Source organism: Lissotriton helveticus, chromosome 6 (assembly GCF_964261635.1).
Source record: "Lissotriton helveticus chromosome 6, aLisHel1.1, whole genome shotgun sequence".
In the NCBI taxonomy this organism is placed as follows: Eukaryota; Metazoa; Chordata; class Amphibia; order Caudata; family Salamandridae; genus Lissotriton; species Lissotriton helveticus.
The window spans coordinates 1971365262-1971385402 of record NC_136067.1 but is presented as its reverse complement, the minus strand read 5'-3'; the positions used below and the strand labels follow the sequence as shown (position 1 = coordinate 1971385402).

The 20141-nt window shown below is 44.0% G+C and overlaps 1 long non-coding RNA gene across 1 annotated transcript in view; it reads right to left on the bottom strand.

The window, feature by feature from the left end:
* Positions 1-20141, bottom strand: part of LOC144761994 (uncharacterized) — a 413370-nt gene that overhangs the window by 178640 nt on the left and 214589 nt on the right. The gene's annotated exons all lie outside the window — the stretch shown is intronic.

The following is a 20141-nucleotide window of genomic DNA, read 5'->3' as shown; positions in this document are numbered from 1 at the left end:
GCCATTTTGATTTATTAAAACTGGTGAGGAAGCAGAGGGCCACCATGACCATAGAAGAGACTACTGAAACAGAGGACTGGGCGAGGACATATGACAAGAAACTCATTTGAATATCCCACCCTTTAACATGACAACCTCAGGTAACTGAAACATGCTTTCCCCTCTATTTGTTTTTAACTTTTAGGCCCCGCTGGAGTCAGCAGGATTTGCAGACTTTGAGGAGCAACATGTTTCAATATAATACAGAGTTATGAGAAACAAAAACAATTTACATTTAATGTAAACAGAATGTGGCAGAGTTTTATCTGTAAATCACCATTGGTGGTGGGGTAGGAGTCCCCCATATGTTTGTGAATAAAATGAAGGTGCTTGTATGGTCACTATGTATCTCAATGCTTTCTCAGCAAGTAGTCCATGAAGGGTGTTCTTGAAAGGCTTGTGCGGGGTGCACTTCATCTTCAGTTATGCGCTTCCCATCAGACAGACTTCTGTCTTCTCACAGTTCAAGGACCCCCTATAATACTCAATTTCTGGTCTGAGTAGGTGAGGTTTTAGCTTCAGGTCTCTCTAAGTAATACTCATTCAACTATACATTCTGCGTGCTTCAAGGGGGAGCCATTTTAAAGATAAAACAACAAAGGTGATATGGTCTCCTTTATTTATTGGTCTGAAGCTAGCCAAGACCTTTTGATTTTACAGAAATGATAGCTACTGTCTAATGCCATTGTGAGGGACAACCACTCTGCTCTTTACCATGGTGCACATCCACCATCAAAGAAGTTTCCTCTGGTGCCAGGGACTCCCATGACAATGTATACTTTTGGAGACCAAACATTTTTTTTACTTTTATCCCAAAATTTGTAATAGTGGTGAGTGGCCAGCAGCTTCCCACAACAATAATTTCGTACAAAAACTATGACATAATCAATCAATCAATGAACTTGTAGAGCGCACTACTTACCCGTGAGGGTCTCAAGGCTCTGGCAGAAAGGGGTGCTGCTACTGCTCGAAGAGCCAGGTCTTGAGGAGCTTCCTGAAAGTGATCGGGTCTTGTGTCTCCTGCAGATGGGTGGGGAGGTTGTTCCAGGTCTTGGCAGCAAGGAAGGAGAATGATCTGCCGCCGGAGGTTGTTCGTTGGATGCATGAGACGGTGGTGAGGGCAAGGTTGGCAGAGCGGAGCTGGTGGGCGGGGGTGTAGAAGTTGAGTCTGATGTTCAGGTGGGCTGCTCCGGTGTTGTGGAGTACTTTGTGTGCGTGGGTGAGGAGCTTGAAGGTGATCCTCTTGTTGATGGGGAGCCATTGCAGGTCCCTTAGGTGGGAGGTGATGCGGCTGCATCGAGGGATGTTGAGGATCAGGCGGGCAGAGGCGTTCTGGTTGCGTTGCAGCCGTTATAGGTGTTTGGCCGGGATTCCTGCGTAGAGTGCGTTGCCATAGTCCAGCCTGCTGCTGACGAGGGTTTGGGTCACCATTCTTCTGGTTTCGGTCAGGATCCACTTGTAGATCCTGTGAAGCATGCAGAGGGTGTTGAAGCAGGAGGAGGAGATGGCGTTGACCTGTTTTGACATGGAGAGGGAGGAGTCGAGGATGAATCCTAGGTTGTGTGCGTGGACCGTGGGTGTCAGTGCTGTTCCGAGTGTGGTTGGTCACCAGGAGTTGTCCCAGGCAGAGGGTGTGGGGCCGAGGACATTCGTCTGGTCCGAGTTCAGTTTCAGGTGGCTGCTCCTCATCCACTCGGGGACGGCCTTCATTCCCTCGTGAAGGCTGGTTTTGGTGGTGTGCGGGTCCTTGGTGAGGGAGAGGATGAGCTGGGTGTCGTCGGTAAAGGAGATGATGTTCAGGTCGTGCTGGCGGGCCACTTGTGTGAGGGGGGCCATGTAGACGTTGAACAGGGTAGGGCTGAGGGATGAGCCCTGGGGTATGCTGCAGGTGATGCCAGTGGCTTCGGATTGGAAGGGTGGGAGGCCGACTCTCTTGGTTCTGCCGGAGAGGAAGGACGTGGTCCAGTCCAGGGCCTTCTCCTGGATTCCGGCCTCTTGGAGGCGTGTTCTTAGTGTGCGGTGGCAGACCGTGTCGAAGGCAGCTGACAGGTCCAGGAGGATGAAGGCTGAGGTTTAGCAGTTGTCTAGTTGGCGCCGGATGTCATCTTTGGCAGCGATGAGGGCTGTCTCGGTGCTGTGGTTCCGTCTGAATCTGGACTGGGACGGGTCTAGGATGTTGTTGTCCTCGAGGTGGCGGGTCAGCTGCATGTTGGCGATTTTCTCGATGACCTTCACCGGGAAAGGGAGCAGGGAGATGGGCCGAAAGTTCTTGAGGTCCTTGGGGTCTGCCATGGGCTTGGGGTGTGATGGTTGTGTCTCCTTTGTTGAAAACGTGGTGCGGGCAGGGGTCTGACGGAGATCCTGAGTGGATGGAGTTCATGATCTTGCATGTCTTGTCGTCGTTGACGTGAGACCAGGAGGTCAGCTGGTTGGTGCATGTGGTGTTTGGGGTGGAGTCTGTCGTGGTGGGATCGGGCAAGGGGTTGAAGCTGTCGTGAATGTCGGCGATCTTGTGATGGAAGAAGGTGGCCTGTTAGTCGCACAGATCTTGCAAGGGCGGGATGTCGTTGGTGTTGGCGCTGGTGTTGGAAAGTTTCTTCACTATGTTGAAAAGCTCTTTGCTGTCGTGTGCATTTTCCAGGCGGGCTTTGAAGGAAGATATCTTGGTTGTTCTGATGAGGTGATGATGTCTGCGGATGGCGTCCGTGTGAGCTGCGTGGCTGTCAGGTGTGTGGTCTTGTTGCCATTTCTTCTCCAGCTTCCGGCAATTACGTTTGGATGTCTGGAGTTCTTTGGTGAACCAGGTAGCTTTCATGCTGGAGTGGTTGATGGAGGGTTTCTTGAGCGGGCCAGAGTGTTGGCGCAGTTGTCGATCCACTGTCTGAGGCTACGAGCGGCGGCGTCTGGGTTGGTTGGGTGGGTGGGTGGGTTCTGGGCAAGGGTGGAGGTCAGCTAGTCTTCGGTGATTTTCCTCCAGCAGCGGCGGGGCAGCTGTAGGGTGCGGTGGTGTGTGGTTGGTTTCTTGAAGGTGAAGTGGATGCATCGATGGTCAGTCCAGTGGAGTTCGGTGGTGTGGTTGAAGGTGACATGAGAGCTTGTGGAGAAGATGGGGTCGAGGGTGTGGCCAGCGGCATGGGTGCGTTTGGTGACGAGTTGACGGTGGTGTTGGGGTGGGTCTGGATCCGGAAGTGCAGGTGTTAGGCAGAGTTGAGAGAGTCGGCTGCGAGGGTGTGGACCTGAGGGGAGGACTTGTGGACGATGGCTATTCCTTCTCCCATACTGTTGGTGCGGTCTCTGCGGGAGATCTTGTAGCCAACCTGGATGGCTATGGCAATGTCAGGTGCCGAGGAGTTGTTCCACTAGGTCTCGGTCAGGAAGGCAACGTCTGTGCGGAGGTGCCGAGCAGGTCCCAGAGCTCGACGGCGTGTTTGCGTGTGGAGCGGGTGTTGAGGAGTATGCAGTGAAGGTGGCTGGGTCCGGTCCTTGGAGTTTTGGTGGTTCTGCATGTGAAGTTGCAGGTGTGGCAAGAGAAGGGACCGTGGGTGGGTTTCTGGGCGACCTGGAAGCAGCGTTGGTCTTGGCCGGTGTTGAGAGCAAGGAGAGTGTTGGCGTCGTACCTGATTCTGGCATTGCGGTCCAGTGGTTCTGGCGCTGGGTGCGGTCCAGGCACGGACAGGCGCCGTTGGGCTTGCCTTTGGCATGCCTTCGGCACGCAATCGGTATCAAAACAACAGTGGTCCTAGACCTATTAATTATACAGGTTAACTTAAATCAATAATTTCAACAATTTTTGGTAGAGCAACCACAGTCCATCTGCTCTATCGTACTAGAAAAAACTTTTTTTGTACCACACAAAAAACCTAAACCACCAATCAGAGATTACTTTTAATTTATTAACTCATTCATCATATTTCTGAATATTTTTTGAGTTTTTTCAGTTCATATTATACACAATTACTTCATTTCATTTCAAAAATTGATAAAAACACATAGAGGTTGCCCAAGAAAAAGGTTAGTGCGAAAGAGGTGCTCAAGAGTGTGGACGCAAGTGAACGGAAAAGAAAACAAAATTAAAGAGTGTAGAAACAACTATTCACATTATTTACAAAGCAATAACAAGCTTTCTGCTCAGTCATATTTGAACCCTGGCCAACTGGTTTGAAGTTTTTTTAGAGGGTTTTTTTAAATTAGACGTATGTCTGAAAATTATTTGGCACTATATACAATTCTTAAGTTGGTCCAAGGGTAATGAGGGGTAATGTCGACGTTTCGACTCGTCTTATGCCCAACCGGTGATTTGAACCTTGGGATTGCGAGTCTTCATCAGGACTGGAGAATGTACGTGGGCAACCAAGGGATAATAGTGACCCTAAGGGAGATAAAATCGGGAATTACTAACTTAGGTGGATAGGTTTTTAAAGCTTATCATGGCCATAGCCAAAGTGAGGTATGTTCTTACCCTTCAATAGGATGAAAGACAAAGGACGTGGTCCTGAATTCCAACTTTCCTATCAATACTTCTTATTATGTGGATTCCATTGTTACCACATCTCAATGAGGTTTCAAAGTTTCATGCAGGCACCATGGTAAAAATTACCTGCAATTAATTATACCTGTGTAAGTATACTGAATTACAATAAGATCCATCAGTAACCAGGATTTTAATCCAAGAACAATTTACCTTAGAAAATTGGAGTAATTCGCACTTTCTAGAAAGCTCCAGTCGTTAAGTCAGGTAGCTTAAAAAAGAGACAAAGAATGGTCTCACTAATCATATTCATCATTGGAACAAAACATAATTTGACAAAAAATCGGGTGTCAAACCCCTTTACCTTATCAGCGCATAGGCGTGCCTATTCCTCGGTTCGAGATTCTACAATAGGGGAAGGGAGAGGCGCAGAGTTAGATATCTCCCTAAACATTGTGGACAACCTGGGGGTTCAGGGGCTAAACAGACGTAGTCACAGCGACAACGTCTTACCTGTCTGCCAGTGATTGCAGCCGGTCAAACCTCGCCTGCTCCGTGGACGCCGTTACTGTCCCGGCGCATGCGTGTGTGATTAAGCCTCGCGCCTCTGCCAGTGCTGGACATAAAGAGCGGACTTAATGTTTAGAAACGTGTTACACGCTTAGCGTGCTGTCAGCGGTCATCCAATTGAACTAAAAATTAAATGTGCGCATAAAGCAAGTCACTGCCGAAATTAACAATTCAATAAATTGCTGGCAAATTTTTTTTTAAAAACGACATTTTTTGGATTATAAATGCATCATATTCAAGAAATTATCAAGCTCCAAATGAATAAATTGAGTATTGTGGAATATTGTCCTAGGACGCCATGCTGTACAGGTCAGTTTTCAGTAAAGAGACAAACAAGGGACAAACCGCACATCATAGTCATTTCAGTAGACAGTGTACTGTGTCCAGTGCCAGTAATCAGATTAACAATGCCTAAAATCGATTGGTTATGAAAAATCGTCTGGTGACACACATTATGGCTGGATTATCATAGTTATGCATACAATGAAACACATTTTTAAATGATTAACAACATGACTAGATACAGTCCGGCATGTTTCTCAAGGAGCAAGTGCATAGGTGCATATAGCTCAGGAAAGAATCGTCTGATGACACACAGTATGGCTAAATTATCATAGTTATGCATATAGTAAAACACACTTTTAAATGATTAACAACATGACTAGATCCATATACAGTCCGGCATGTTTCTCAAGGAACAAGTGCGTAGGTGCATATAGTGTACCTTGGGGAATAATGTATACATAGACACATTGGTACTCATATCTCAAGCAGGGATACTTGTCTATTCATTTCCTCAAGTTCGTTGAGTCCCTTGTTGACAGTATTAAGCGAGTATATCCACTTACATTCCCTTCTGTTCAGGGTATTTTGTAGGTTGCCACCTCGTGGGTTTTGAGTTATTTTTGAACATTCAGAAAACAGCTTGAGGTGGTGGGTCATAGAAAAAACAACTCAAAACCCACGAGGTGGCAACCTACAAAATACCCTGAACAGAAGGGAATGTAAGTGGATATACTCGCTTAATACTGTCAACAAGGGACTCAACGAACTTGAGGAAATGAATAGACAAGTATCCCTGCTTGAGATATGAGTACCAATGTGTCTATGTATACATTATTCCCCAAGGTACACTATATGCACCTACGCACTTGTTCCTTGAGAAACATGCCGGACTGTATATGGATCTAGTCATGTTGTTAATCATTTAAAAGTGTGTTTTACTATATGCATAACTATGATAATTTAGCCATACTGTGTGTCATCAGACGATTCTTTCCTGAGCTATATGCACCTATGCACTTGCTCCTTGAGAAACATGCCGGACTGTATCTAGTCATGTTGTTAATCATTTAAAAATGTGTTTCATTGTATGCATAACTATGATAATCCAGCCATAATGTGTGTCACCAGACGATTTTTCCTAACCAATCGATTTTAGGCATTGTTAATCTGATTACTGGCACTGGACACAGTACACTGTCTACTGAAATGACTATGATGTGCGGTTTGTCCCTTGTTTGTCTCTTTACTGAAAACTGACCTGTACAGCATGGCGTCCTAGGACAATATTCCACAATACTCAATTTATTCATTTGGAGCTTGATAATTTCTTGAATATGATGCATTTATAATCCCAAAAATGTCGTTTTTAAAAAAAATTTTGCCAGCAATTTATTGAATTGTTAATTTCGGCAGTGACTTGCTTTATGCGCACATTTAATTTTTAGTTCAATTGGATGACCGCTGACAGCACGCTAAGCGTGTAACACGTTTCTAAACATTAAGTCCGCTCTTTATGTCCAGCACTGGCAGAGGCGCGAGGCTTAATCACACACGCATGCGCCGGGACAGTAACGGCGTCCACGGAGCAGGCGAGGTTTGACTGGCTGCAATCACTGGCAGACAGGTAAGACGTTGTCGCTGTGACTACGTCTGTTTAGCCCCTGAACCCCCAGGTTGTCCACAATGTTTAGGGAGATATCTAACTCTGCGCCTCTCCCTTCCCCTATTGTAGAATCTCGAACCGAGGAATAGGCACGCCTATGCGCTGATAAGGTAAAGGGGTTTGACACCCGATTTTTTGTCAAATTATGTTTTGTTCCAATGATGAATATGATTAGTGAGACCATTCTTTGTCTCTTTTTTAAGCTACCTGACTTAACGACTGGAGCTTTCTAGAAAGTGCGAATTACTCCAATTTTCTAAGGTAAATTGTTCTTGGATTAAAATCCTGGTTACTGATGGATCTTATTGTAATTCAGTATACTTACACAGGTATAATTAATTGCAGGTAATTTTTACCATGGTGCCTGCATGAAACTTTGAAACCTCATCGAGATGTGGTAACAATGGAATCCACATAATAAGAAGTATTGATAGGAAAGTTGGAATTCAGGACCACGTCCTTTGTCTTTCATCCTATTGAAGGGTAAGAACATACCTCACTTTGGCTATGGCCATGATAAGCTTTAAAAACCTATCCACCTAAGTTAGTAATTCCCGATTTTATCTCCCTTAGGGTCACTATTATCCCTTGGTTGCCCACGTACATTCTCCAGTCCTGATGAAGACTCGCAATCCCAAGGTTCAAATCACCGGTTGGGCATAAGACGAGTCGAAACGTCGACATTACCCCTCATTACCCTTGGACCAACTTAAGAATTGTATATAGTGCCAAATAATTTTCAGACATACGTCTAATTTAAAAAAACCCTCTAAAAAAACTTCAAACCAGTTGGCCAGGGTTCAAATATGACTGAGCAGAAAGCTTGTTATTGCTTTGTAAATAATGTGAATAGTTGTTTCTACACTCTTTAATTTTGTTTTCTTTTCCGTTCACTTGTGTCCACACTCTTGAGCACCTCTTTCGCACTAACCTTTTTCTTGGGCAACCTCTATGTGTTTTTATCAATTTTTGAAATGAAATGAAGTAATTGTGTATAATATGAACTGAAAAAACTCAAAAAATATTCAGAAATATGATGAATGAGTTAATAAATTAAAAGTAATCTCTGATTGGTGGTTTAGGTTTTTTGTGTGGTACAAAAAAAGTTTTTTCTAGTACGATAGAGCAGATGGACTGTGGTTGCTCTACCAAAAATTGTTGAAATTATTGATTTAAGTTAACCTGTATAATTAATAGGTCTAGGACCACTGTTGTTTTGATACCGGTAAATGCCCAGGTCCATACCTTATGGGTTACCCCATTTTCTTAATGGTTCGGCACGCAATCGGCGTGCCTGCTGTGTCCGTCCACTGCGCGTCCGGGCGGCGGCCATCATTTAAGGCATGGAGGGAGTGAGGAGCGGCTGGGAGGTGGGAGCGGGGGGCGAGGGGGCGTGGCCGCGCGGACACCGGCGGTAAAGGAGTGGGATACAGAAGAGAAAGGTGCAGGGGGGAGTGAGATAAGGGTCAGCAGGGCAGCAAAAAGAAAAACAACAATCCAGAGAGAAAGCATAGACGCTATAATGCTACGAATGCAGAGAATGTACGAACCTCGTGACAGCAGGAGCGAACTCACGCTCGAGAAGAAAGCGGGGCTGACACACAGGCGCAGCTGTGCGGCAGTAGGGAAGCGACCTGGCCTGCAATCAGGGTCAGGGGTCACATTGCATAACAAAAATAATTACAAAGCCAAAAGGATGCCAGTCTCATAGGCATTTGTAATGCTTGTCTATGTTTAAAATGAGGTGTGCTACAGAGTGTATGCATACGTCGGGAAGGAAACAAGTCATTGGATCAGATGTGAGCCAAGTACTTTTCATTTTAATAAAATATATAGATCTTAACACACTTATGTACAGAGAATTGTCAGGCAACCGTTTTCATCCATTGTTAAGTTGCACGGTCAATCATATGCTTCTTCTGCCCACCATATAACGCAGCAGGTGTCTGTGGTTGAGCCCACTTCTGCTGTTGGGTTCCTCATGTGTGAATGAAGGCATTCCAAAGACAGTGCAATGGACTGGTAGGTCAATGCGTCACATTTTCTAAAAATGTATGTGTATACATACAAATACACGTCCCATTATGTGTGTTCCTAGAGAAGGCCCTATTCAATCAGAGCAACAGACGTAGAGAAGTAAAAAGATTATTAATTTTTAGGATACAACTGACTGAGAGAGAGAAGACTCCTCAAATCAGTTTGATTTGTATGGCAATAGAAGGAATAAGTAAAGTAGGTCCACCCCTACAGTCTTTTTTGTTTAGGGAACAGAAGGAGGAACTATAGCCCCAGATTTTGGAACCAACCCAGGATCCAGACCTGCCTCTGGAATATCTACAAACCAGGAGACAACAATGTTGGAGAAACTAAACACCATACCTGTCTTCAATCTCTCTATAGAAAATATTGATTCTCTGGCAGAGGAGCTTTTGACAAAGGAGATTAGCCTAGTCCAATCTACCTCCATTGATAGATTTGAATTGATAAAAGATTTGTATGCCTTCTTTTGACGGATTAGAAAAAAAAGATTAATGACCCATTTATCCATGACTGAAAAGAACCAGTCCGGTCTGAAATCACCTTCTAGCTTCATTCCAAGTTTAGATCACATAGAACCGGAAGTGGAAATCTTTGAAAAGGCAGTTATTTCTAAAATGTTGCAAGTACATAGATATGTTCCCACCCCCGCCCATAATGTCACTACAGGAATATCTAGCCCTTAATTTGTTGAGGGACAACAGTACTATTATTATCACACCATGTGACCAAGGCAGTTATCTTCAACACAGAGAAATATAAAACCAAAATTAAAGAACTGTTTAGGATACCTGAACACTATGGAAAGATCAGAGGAGATTCTGAAATGAGGCTAAACGGAAAAAAAAACATGCCATTGTGGAATGGGCAGTGCTGGAAGGTGTTATTTGTAAAAAGGAAGCAGAATTCCTTTCACCAACCAATACTCCCATACGAGTCATCTATGGGATTCATAAAACATATAAAAGCACTATTAACATACATTTGCACCCCTTTGTATCCACCATAGGAGCATCCCCAAGAACCCCTGTCTAAATACATTGACGTGCCACCTAAACCTTTGATAAATAAACTTCTGTCCTATGTCAAATATACAGGTCATCTTATTTCTAAGATACAAGGCTTGCCCTTTAATGCCCAAAAATAATTTCTGGTAACTATGGACATAGAGGCACTATACGCGAATGTGCCTCAAACCCAGGCCCTTAAGGTATTTGCGAGACTCTGCACAAGGACAACAACAATTCTAACCATGGCTTCATCCAGCCATGTTTGGAGATAGTTCCTAATGAAAACTTTTTTTAATGTGATGGCTAGGCTTATCAGCATATCAAGAGAGTGAGTATGGGAGCAGCATGTGCCCCTAGTATAGTGAATCTATATATGGGTAGCTTTGCGACCAAGTATATCTATAAGGAATTTACCCCATTTGATGAGAACATACGCACTGGTCCAGTAATATTGATGACATCTTTTTCACGTGGTGCAGAAACAAGGATGATCTAAACTAATTTTGTCAATGGACCAACCTATGTGATATCCATCTGAAATTTGCTGTGAAAACTAGCACAGAGAAGGTGGAATTCCTGGGCAAATAGATAGAATATTGTAGTCAAAAAGTTTCCTTATATACTAAACCTACAGCTAGGAATAAGCACCTTCACTTCAGTAGGTTCCATCCTCGCTGTCAAAAACAGTGAATTCCCTTTAGTCAAGTGTTACCACCACAGAGAAATTGCACTAATATTGAGGAATTTTTGAGGCATGCCGAAGTTTTTAAATCTAACATTTTAGATGGAGCGTATCCCAAAAACCTTTTTCAAGATTCTTTCAAAAGAGCTAGATATTGCAATAGAGAAAGAATATTTGAGACCAAAATGTAACAGATAGAAGACAAGTTAGTCTGTGCCACATGGTACTCTAATCTTGATCAGAAGATCAGATAAGAAGTTATCTCTCAGTGGCACCTCCTGAACATTAACAATGACGGTGCCAAACTTGCCTGACCAACTTTTGCATTAAAGAAAAATAGAAACCTGCATAACTTTTATGTAAATGCCAAATTGAGAGAGAGAGAGAACGATTTTGCCAAAAGTCGATTACTGAGACACTACCAGTTAAGGGAAATCACAAATGTGGCACGTGCCACGCCTGTGAGAATACTATAGTATTGTAACCATTGGAGAAAAAACGATTAGACTGAGAGGCATAATCAATTGTAGGACCTCAAACATTGTATATCCTATTCCCATCTGTCGTGTTTTGGCAGCTCCTGAGTTAGCGTTTAGCACAGCTACACGGTCTTTTCTGTTAACTTGACCAAAACGAGCGGGGGCCATTTTGAATCCTTCTGCCTTCCGTTTCCTATGAACACGCTGCCTCGTGGTCAGTGTGCCCTTTTGTCCTTTCTCGATACCCATGGTCACTAGTCTGCTCGGCAACAGGCTATTTTTAGTACTGGTCAAGCGCACATGCGCATTACGCACCAATTGGTCACTCTTCAGGAATGTTCATGCTAACTGACCAGTGCTGTCGAAACTCCTCCCACGTGTTGGCTGTGTTCCAAAAATGACCTTATATGTACCTAAAATGTGTAAACTTGTAACCGCCTATCTTTTTATTGCTATTAAACCATATAAAAGAGGTCGCGCACCGATGTTCGGTGTGCTACTTCTTACATTACCGAAGGGTGCTGTTGGAATGTATCACCACCCCATGGGGTCTTAATAAACTTGTCTTTTACCTTTTCCAGTGTCCGTGCCAACTTCTATACTAAGGTGTTCGAGAGTTTAGCAGAGTATGTAGGCCTGATTTGAACCCAACACCACAATTGGCGACCACGAAGGGACTCATCGGCGACTCGGATGCCCGAAGGAGAGGTCGTGACGAAGGTTAGGAAACTCGCCATGGACGCGATCGCTGCCATTGAGTGACCCGAGTCTCGGCACCCACGGTGTGTTTTCCCTTCCTTCCGATCTGACCTTCCAGGTGGCGCCGGTCCTCGACTGAGATTCTGATCTTGGATTGTCGTGATGTGCCGTTTTGGCTGATTTGACCACAGAACTTGGCAGTTGGATTTTGGACGTTTGAAAATATTTGGTAAGCTTTTGAGTGGTGAAGTAGTCTACTGACACTTACTGTGGTTTTTTGAAACTTTGAATTTGAATTTGAATTTGTTAGCTAACGTTTTGAATCTTTGAATTTGAATTTGAATATGTGAAGTGCACCTCACATAGGCAGGCATGTAGGGATATTTCTCAGATTTATTTGATTTGAACAGTGCACCGTGTTAGGTGGCATTTTTGTAGTATCACGTTTTCGTGGTACTTTTTGAAACATGCCTGTTTTTAGCACACTCCGTAGGATGTGCTGTTCTGAAAATGGTACCAATTATCGATTAAGTGCAAAACAGCCGGCTCCCCCAGAGGGGACTCCAAATCGTGAAATGTATATTAAATTCGGTATTCCACCTATAATGTATAGTACATTATGGCATAAGTATACTAAGACTGATCGTGAATTACAGTGGCCACTATATGGGTCGTTTGACCTTCGAAAGGTACAGTATGTAGAGCAGTGTTTGTTTCAGCGAAGGTCTAGACAAGATATGATTGATTGTGTGCGTATGTGGGAGAAGGAGGTGCGTGAACGAGTGAAGCGTGAGGAAGCCTTGGCGGAGAAAGTGCAGCGTAAGGCTGCACATGACAAAGCTTTACAGCTACAGGAGAAGGAATTACAGGAAAAGAAAGAGAGGGAGAGACGAGAACGTAATTTACAGGTTAATGGTCAATTCCCTATCAGGCGTCCTCTCTATCCAGTCCTTACTAATGAAACGGATGATTTTTCATTACTAGATCGTTGCCCGCCTCCGTACGTCGTACCTACGGCTCCGAACGAGGACTCGGACGAGGATAGTGATCGAACACAGCGTACCAGGTTATATACGGAACGAGCTGCGGAATTGCGCTCAATTGCGCGAAAGCTAAATAATAATACTGTTACTGTTTCTGATGTTACTAAACAAATGGAACAGTGGTCTGATAAGGAACGACTGTATTTTTTAGATCATTTTGGAGATGAAGTTGTTGAGCGGTATAGAAAATATTCTCTCGAGTTAGAACCTAAGGAGATATCCAAGGATCGTGAGAATTTTCGTAAAGGTCTTTTTGTTCTTTCAGATGCGGACGACTTCTTCAAGCGTTTGCTTGACCTGCGTAATGAGACGACACGGCTACGGGAGTTGGAAAAGTCGAAGAATTCGTCTACGTCCGGAGCGACGGGGATATCCAAAGAATGCCCTATCTTTGAAACAGATAAGATCGCTGCGATTAATGTTAGACCTATGCGAGAAGCTGCGCCTTTATATGTCCCTCATAAAGGGGATGGCACAGATGATGATAAAAGCTCCAAAGACGCGAAAGGGTATTTTGTATATAATTGGGTTTATACGCCTTGGAATAGAGCAGATGTCATGGCGCTTAAGAATGCTTTACCTGATCCCCGTAAAAACCCTGCGGCTTTTTATGAAAATGTTGAAAGTGCAATTTCTTCATGTATCATGACGTTAGTTGATATTGATCTATTTTTCGGGTTGATATTGCCCCCTGATATGTGGAGAGCCATTCGTAGGTTTGATGACCTCACGACTCTCGGGGCCACTTGGAAAGATCTTGTTCAGGCTGATTTAGATAGAGAACCAGCATGTAAGCCGTGTCAGTTAATATTAGACCTTCCAGGGGCCATACTAACAAAACTAAAGACTCTTGCTCCCGCTAAAAAGATTGATTGGACTATATTAGCCTCTTGTAAGCAGAAAGCGGATGAATCAGTTTCCGATTTTTTCTCTCGCTTCGAGGAAGCGTTCCATGATTACAGTGGTCAATTATTAACAGAAGATACTGGCAGGCATCTATTCGTTGATAAGTATGTAGCTAATCTCCTACCGGAGATTGCGAAACGATTAAAAGCGAGTGAAAGTTCATGGACCACCGCAACCCCTGCTTCTTTATTGACTATGGCTCAATATTATGAAAGACAGGAATTGGAGGCGAAAGAAAGTAGTGAAAAGAAGGCGAAGGAATTGAAAACGAAGGTAATGTTAGCTCAGGTTCAGGCTACGAGAGGGAACAATAGAGGGGGGCGAGGATCGTACAGTAATGCTCCTCCCCCTCGTTCTGACATTTCTGTGAATCAATGTGCATACTGCAAACAGTTTGGGCATTGGATTGCAGACTGTCCGGTGTTTCGAGAGCAGCGTAATTTGAGGGGACGAGGAAGTGGGAGATCTAGGAATTATTATGGAGGGTCAAGAGGAGGTTATGGCACGAACGATCGTGGAGGATATGGAGCAAGGGGTCGTGGTCAGTCAGATTATAATACGTTTGATAACCGCAATCAATATCAGATAAATGAGGGTGATCCTGCTGAACCACGGGATGAGCATTACGCATAGGATTGCGTAGGATGGGGTGTGGAATCGGTTGAGGTACCAGTTGATCAGAGGGGTCCATACATAGAAGCACATGTTTTGGGTTCTACTGATCAATTTCTGGTCGATACAGGAGCTACTCGTAGCGCTTTGTCCAAACACTTGGTTCCAAGGGCTCCCCTGTCTGGCGAGGTAATTACAGCAATAGGGTTCGATGGAACACCTACTTCTAGCCCACTGTCTCAACCAGTTGCATTTCATGTTGATAAATTTGCTGCCCCTTGTCCCTTTTTGTTGTCTCCAAATACACCCGATAATATTATTGGACTCGATATGTTAAAACACTTTCGAGCTACCATTCGCTGTGCCCCAGAAGGAGTGCGAGTTGTGCTGAATGAGAATTACCCAGACTTTGAGCGAGTGTGTTTTGTCCATGAATCTGAAGTTCTGGCCTCCTTACCAAAAACATTGTGGGCCACTTCTGACACGGATGTAGGACGAATGATAATTCCCCCAGTGCGTATTACTGTAAAGGAGGGAGTATCTCTGCCACGTGTCCCGCAATATAAGATTTCTAGAGAAGGTGAACTTGCTTTAATACACATTGTAAATGATTTGATTTCGGCAGGAGTAGTCGAGGAAGTTCCTTACAATGTTTGCAATAGTCCAATTTTACTGATCCTTAAGAGAGATACAGATACTAAAGTTTACCGTTTCATTATTGATTTGAGGGAAATAAACAAGATAGTAGTGCCTCAGTATCCAGTGGTATCTGACATCACCACATTGCTTACGCTGGTTCCACCGACGGCGACTACTTTTACAGTCATTGATTTGAAGAACGCCTTCTTTTCGATCCCTGTACATCCTGACAGTCGATATCTATTCGGCTTTACATTAAATAATAAATCGTACAGATTCTGTCGAATTCCTCAAGGCTATACTGAAAGTCCTAGCATTTATAGTCAGGCATTAAAAAGGCAGCTTGATTCCTTTGACTTACAAGAGGGAGTGGTTCTCATTCAATATGTAGACGATATCTTACTTGCTGCAGACACGCCAGAACAATGTGAGAAGAGTACCTTTTCCTTGCTTTCCTTCCTGGCTAAGCATAATCATAAAGTTTCGAAGAAAAAGCTACAATATTGTAGACCAAAGGTGACCTACCTCGGTCATCTTTTGTCTAAGGAGGGCCGTGCATTGACACCAGATCGAATTCAAGCAATATTAGATACCCCAGTTCCTCGCACTCAGAAAGATGTTCGCGCCTTTATAGGTTTGACGTCTTTTTGTAGGCAATGGATATTGGGTTTTTCACATATCGTTAAACCATTGTTAGCATTGTTGTCTAAAGATACACCGATTCCCATTGAATGGACGGATGAATGTCAGAATGCTTTTGAACAATTGAGACAAGCTCTTTGTTCTGCACCAGTGTTAGGTACACCTGATTACACGAAGATTTTTACATTATATGTACACGAGAAGGATGGGTGCGCATTGTCAATGTTGGTGCAGACACACGGAGACAAACAGAGGCCTTGTGCATACTTCTCGGCGGTACTCGACCCTGTGGCTCGAGGATTGCCTGGATGTTTTCGAGCAGTTGCAGCAACAGCAGTTGCGATACGACAAAGTGAGGGAATAGTTTTGTCACACAAATTGTTGGTGCTAGTTCCCCATGCGGTAGATGCGTTACTGAATCAAACGAAAACACAGCATCTAACCAGTGCCCGTCTGACAGGATATGAGCTAACGTTGTTGGCGCCGCACATCACACTAAAACGATGTGCAGCACTAAATCCTGCTACTTTATTGCCGGATCCTGTTACTGAGACCCAGAAGGAAGAACAACATGATTGTGTTTTTCTGACTGAGGAACAGACAAAGGGTCGTATCGATTTACAGGATACGCCATTTCCAGATGTAGATGGGGAACTGTGGGTTGATGGGTCATGTGTGAGGTTACCAGATGGTACGACTTCCGCAGCCTATGCGATCACGACACTTAAGACTGTGGTAGAAGCAGCACGGATACCCCAAAAATCGGCTCAAGCGGCTGAGTTAATAGCCTTAACGAAGGCATGTGAGTTAAGTGCTGGATTATGTGTGAACATTTACACGGATAGTCGTTACGCTTTTGGAGTAGTGCATGATTTTGGCCTACTTTGGAAGGAACGAGGATTCCTGACTTCACACGGAGTACACATCATGCATGGAGAATTGGTACGCGATCTCCTGAATGCACTGTTATGCCCAAAGAAAGTTGCAATAGTCAAGTGCTGCGCACATAAAAAGGTGACGGACAAAATAGGACAGGGCAATGCTTTTGCAGATCTCATTGCGAGAGAGACCACTATGCTGCAAAATAATTTCCCCATGTATGTGGTGAAGTCACAAGCTGAGCGGTGGCATGATGCTAGAGAAGAAATATTAGATATACAGAAGTCAGCATCAGAGGCAGAACTTGTGAAATGGGCCACCGAGGGAGTATTGGATGATGAGGGTTGCTGGCGTAGTAAAGATATGGAGAGATGGAAACTACCCATGGCCTATGTACAAACAATGGTGCAAATGACACATGGACTGGCACACATTGGAGCTCTCGCAATTACTAAATTGCTTACACGAGTTTGGGAAAATGCTGACATTGCTAGCACGGCTAAGAGAGTAGTGCAGACCTGTCTGATATGTTTGCAGCACAATCCTGGACAAGGGACTCATACTCCTAAAGGTGGGTTTGTTCCACCTACTGCACCATTCGAAGTACTACAAATGGATTACATCCAGCTGGAATGCTGTAATAATCTCAAGTATGTCCTAGTAGTGGTGTGTGCCTTCAGCAAATGGATTGAGGCTTACCCTACGAAAGACAATACAGCATTGACAACAGCTAAGGTGCTACTCAAGGAGTACTTCCCGCGCTACGGTGTTTGTAAACTTATGTGGAGTGATAATGGCCCTCATTTCATTGGAAAAGTAGTGGAATATGTCTTGAAAGGATTGGGAATCAAACAACGATTCCATGCTGTCTTTCATCCGCAATCAGCAGGTTTAGTAGAGAGATACAATGCAACTCTGAAGCTGAAGCTAGCAAAGATAGTGGCATCGACATCTCTGAAATGGCCGGACGCTTTGCCTCTGGCATTGCTGTCCATTCGATCAGTGCCCCATTCTCGGTCTGGCCTCACACCCTATGAAGTGGTGTTTGGAAGGCCTATGAATATCTGGGGAGTTCCGAAACCTCGTTTGATACATGATATGCCTTGTATAATGATGAACGATTATCTGGCACGATTAACAAATGATTTGCTTTCTATTCATCAACAGGTTCGAGAGGCGCTCCCTGATAACTCCGCTGGTGAGGCTCACGATCTCCGTCCTGGGGACCACGTGATGGTCAAAATCTTTGAGCGATCCAGCAGTTTGGAACCGAGATGGCATGGCCCTGAGCAAGTGCTGCTGGCTACGCGAACTGCTGTGAGAGTCACCAACAAGAAGCGGTGGATTCATTCAACGCACTGCCGACGTGTCTCTCCGGATCTGGTGAGCCCTGTGGTGCTATCTGACTACAGAAAGATTTTGGATACAGAAAAGAGCCCAGCTGTCACGCCTGATGAATTGGAGGGAGCCTTCCCGGACCACGTTGTTTCTGATAAAGTGAAGTACAATCTACGCCCCAGGAAATAAGATTTCTTTTGTGCTCTTTTTGAAACTGGTTGGTGACCGCTCTGAGGTTTGTGAAACGGAAGCCGGGAATATCAAGGGGGGGGGATCAGTTCTGCCCAGTGTAGCGACACCCATCTTGAATCCCGGAGAACAAATCAACGGCAGCCTCGGTTCAGAACCATCGTTTTTATTTTTCCCGCTTAGTGTTGTTTTTAAAGAGTATTGTTTTGTGAACTATGGCATCTCCTTCGACACGAAGAGGGAGAATTCTTGGTGCTGTTTTGTTTGTCTTGACCATAGTGGTGATCGCAGTATTAGCTTGGACTATAGAACTGTTGTTTCCTGTACGAGAACATTTACTGCCCACCACTCCAAGTCCGTCTGAACATTTTCATTTCACTCTGCCTTTTCACGAAGAAAGACATAGGCAGACTTATTTGAATAACAGTTTTATTAAGATTCTGCATCATACTCATAACATGACCAACACGTCCAATTGTTGGGTATGTGGGATGTTGCCCGGACATCAGAAGAAGGGAGGAACACCACTCATTCCTCTCCCGTTTTCTCATAATGGTTCTTGTCATGCTTGGTACACTCTTCTTTTTACTCTGCGATGGCCAACGAAAGGTGGATTACTTTTTCGGTTGAATAAAATATGCTATAACGATAAAGATGGCTATCCACATGCTGAAGGAACTAAATTCGAATGGGAAGAATATCGTCCGGACAATATTTCTACACCTCGTGTATATACGAATCAAAGACTCATAAATGTGACGAACATGCATATAATAACCGTGATCGATACAAAAGCAGATTTGTGTATTAGAAATAAAGGTACAATCCCCGTAGGTCGCAGTGAATGTAATATTACACTTACCTTTGATACACCAACTGGAATTGCATTTGTAGCTTCACATAACACATATTTTATTTGTGGAAATAAGGGATATCACCGTCTACCTTTGGGATGGTTAGGAACGTGTTATGTAGCATTTGTATTACCACCTGTGTTTATTGCTCCTCCCATGTATCACAATGATTATGTTTTGTACCATGATTTCATATTGAATAGAGTGAAACGAACAATAGATCTTGATGAAATAGACCAGACTGATACCACTTTACAACAATATGTAGATTTCAATTTGGGGTTATTTTCATTTGTAGGAGCTGCATTAAATAGCAGAAAGATAAGGCGGCTTACACGTGTGGTGGAAGCCGTTGCCAATGAAACTGCCTCCGCTTTAGGAAATATTACTGAGGAATTACAAATTACCAGAATTGTGGCGCTCCAGAATCGAATGGTTCTAGATGTAATACTAGCTGATAGGGGTGGAGCATGCCGCGTCATCGGAAGTAGTTGTTGCGTGTACGTACCAGATAACTCACCTTCTGTATATGATTCGATTACAAAATTACACAAGATAGCTGCTGAGATCCACCCAGAAAATGGAACATGGACCTTTTCTGGTTGGTTCTGGACCCTGCTTAGTACTTGGGGTTGGAAATTATTAACGATTCTCTGTGTTTTTATTGGAGTATTATTTTTCCTTTGTCTATGTATTCAATGTGGCCCTACATTATGTTCTGTATGTATCACAGCCTGTATTCCGTCCAAACGAGCTATTGTCAAGCAAGAGAAACTGATCAATGATGAAGTATTGAAAATAATGGCTATTAACATTGAGGATGAACATTCTGACTACGTCCACTATGAGGTAGCTTTTGCTAAACGCTAAAAGGGCCGTCTGTCGTGTTTTGGCAGCTCCTGAGTTAGCGTTTAGCACAGCTACACGGTCTTTTCTGTTAACTTGACCAAAACGAGCGGGGGCCATTTTGAATCCTTCTGCCTTCCGTTTCCTATGAACACGCTGCCTCGTGGTCAGTGTGCCCTTTTGTCCTTTCTCGATACCCATGGTCACTAGTCTGCTCGGCAACAGGCTATTTTTAGTACTGGTCAAGCGCACATGCGCATT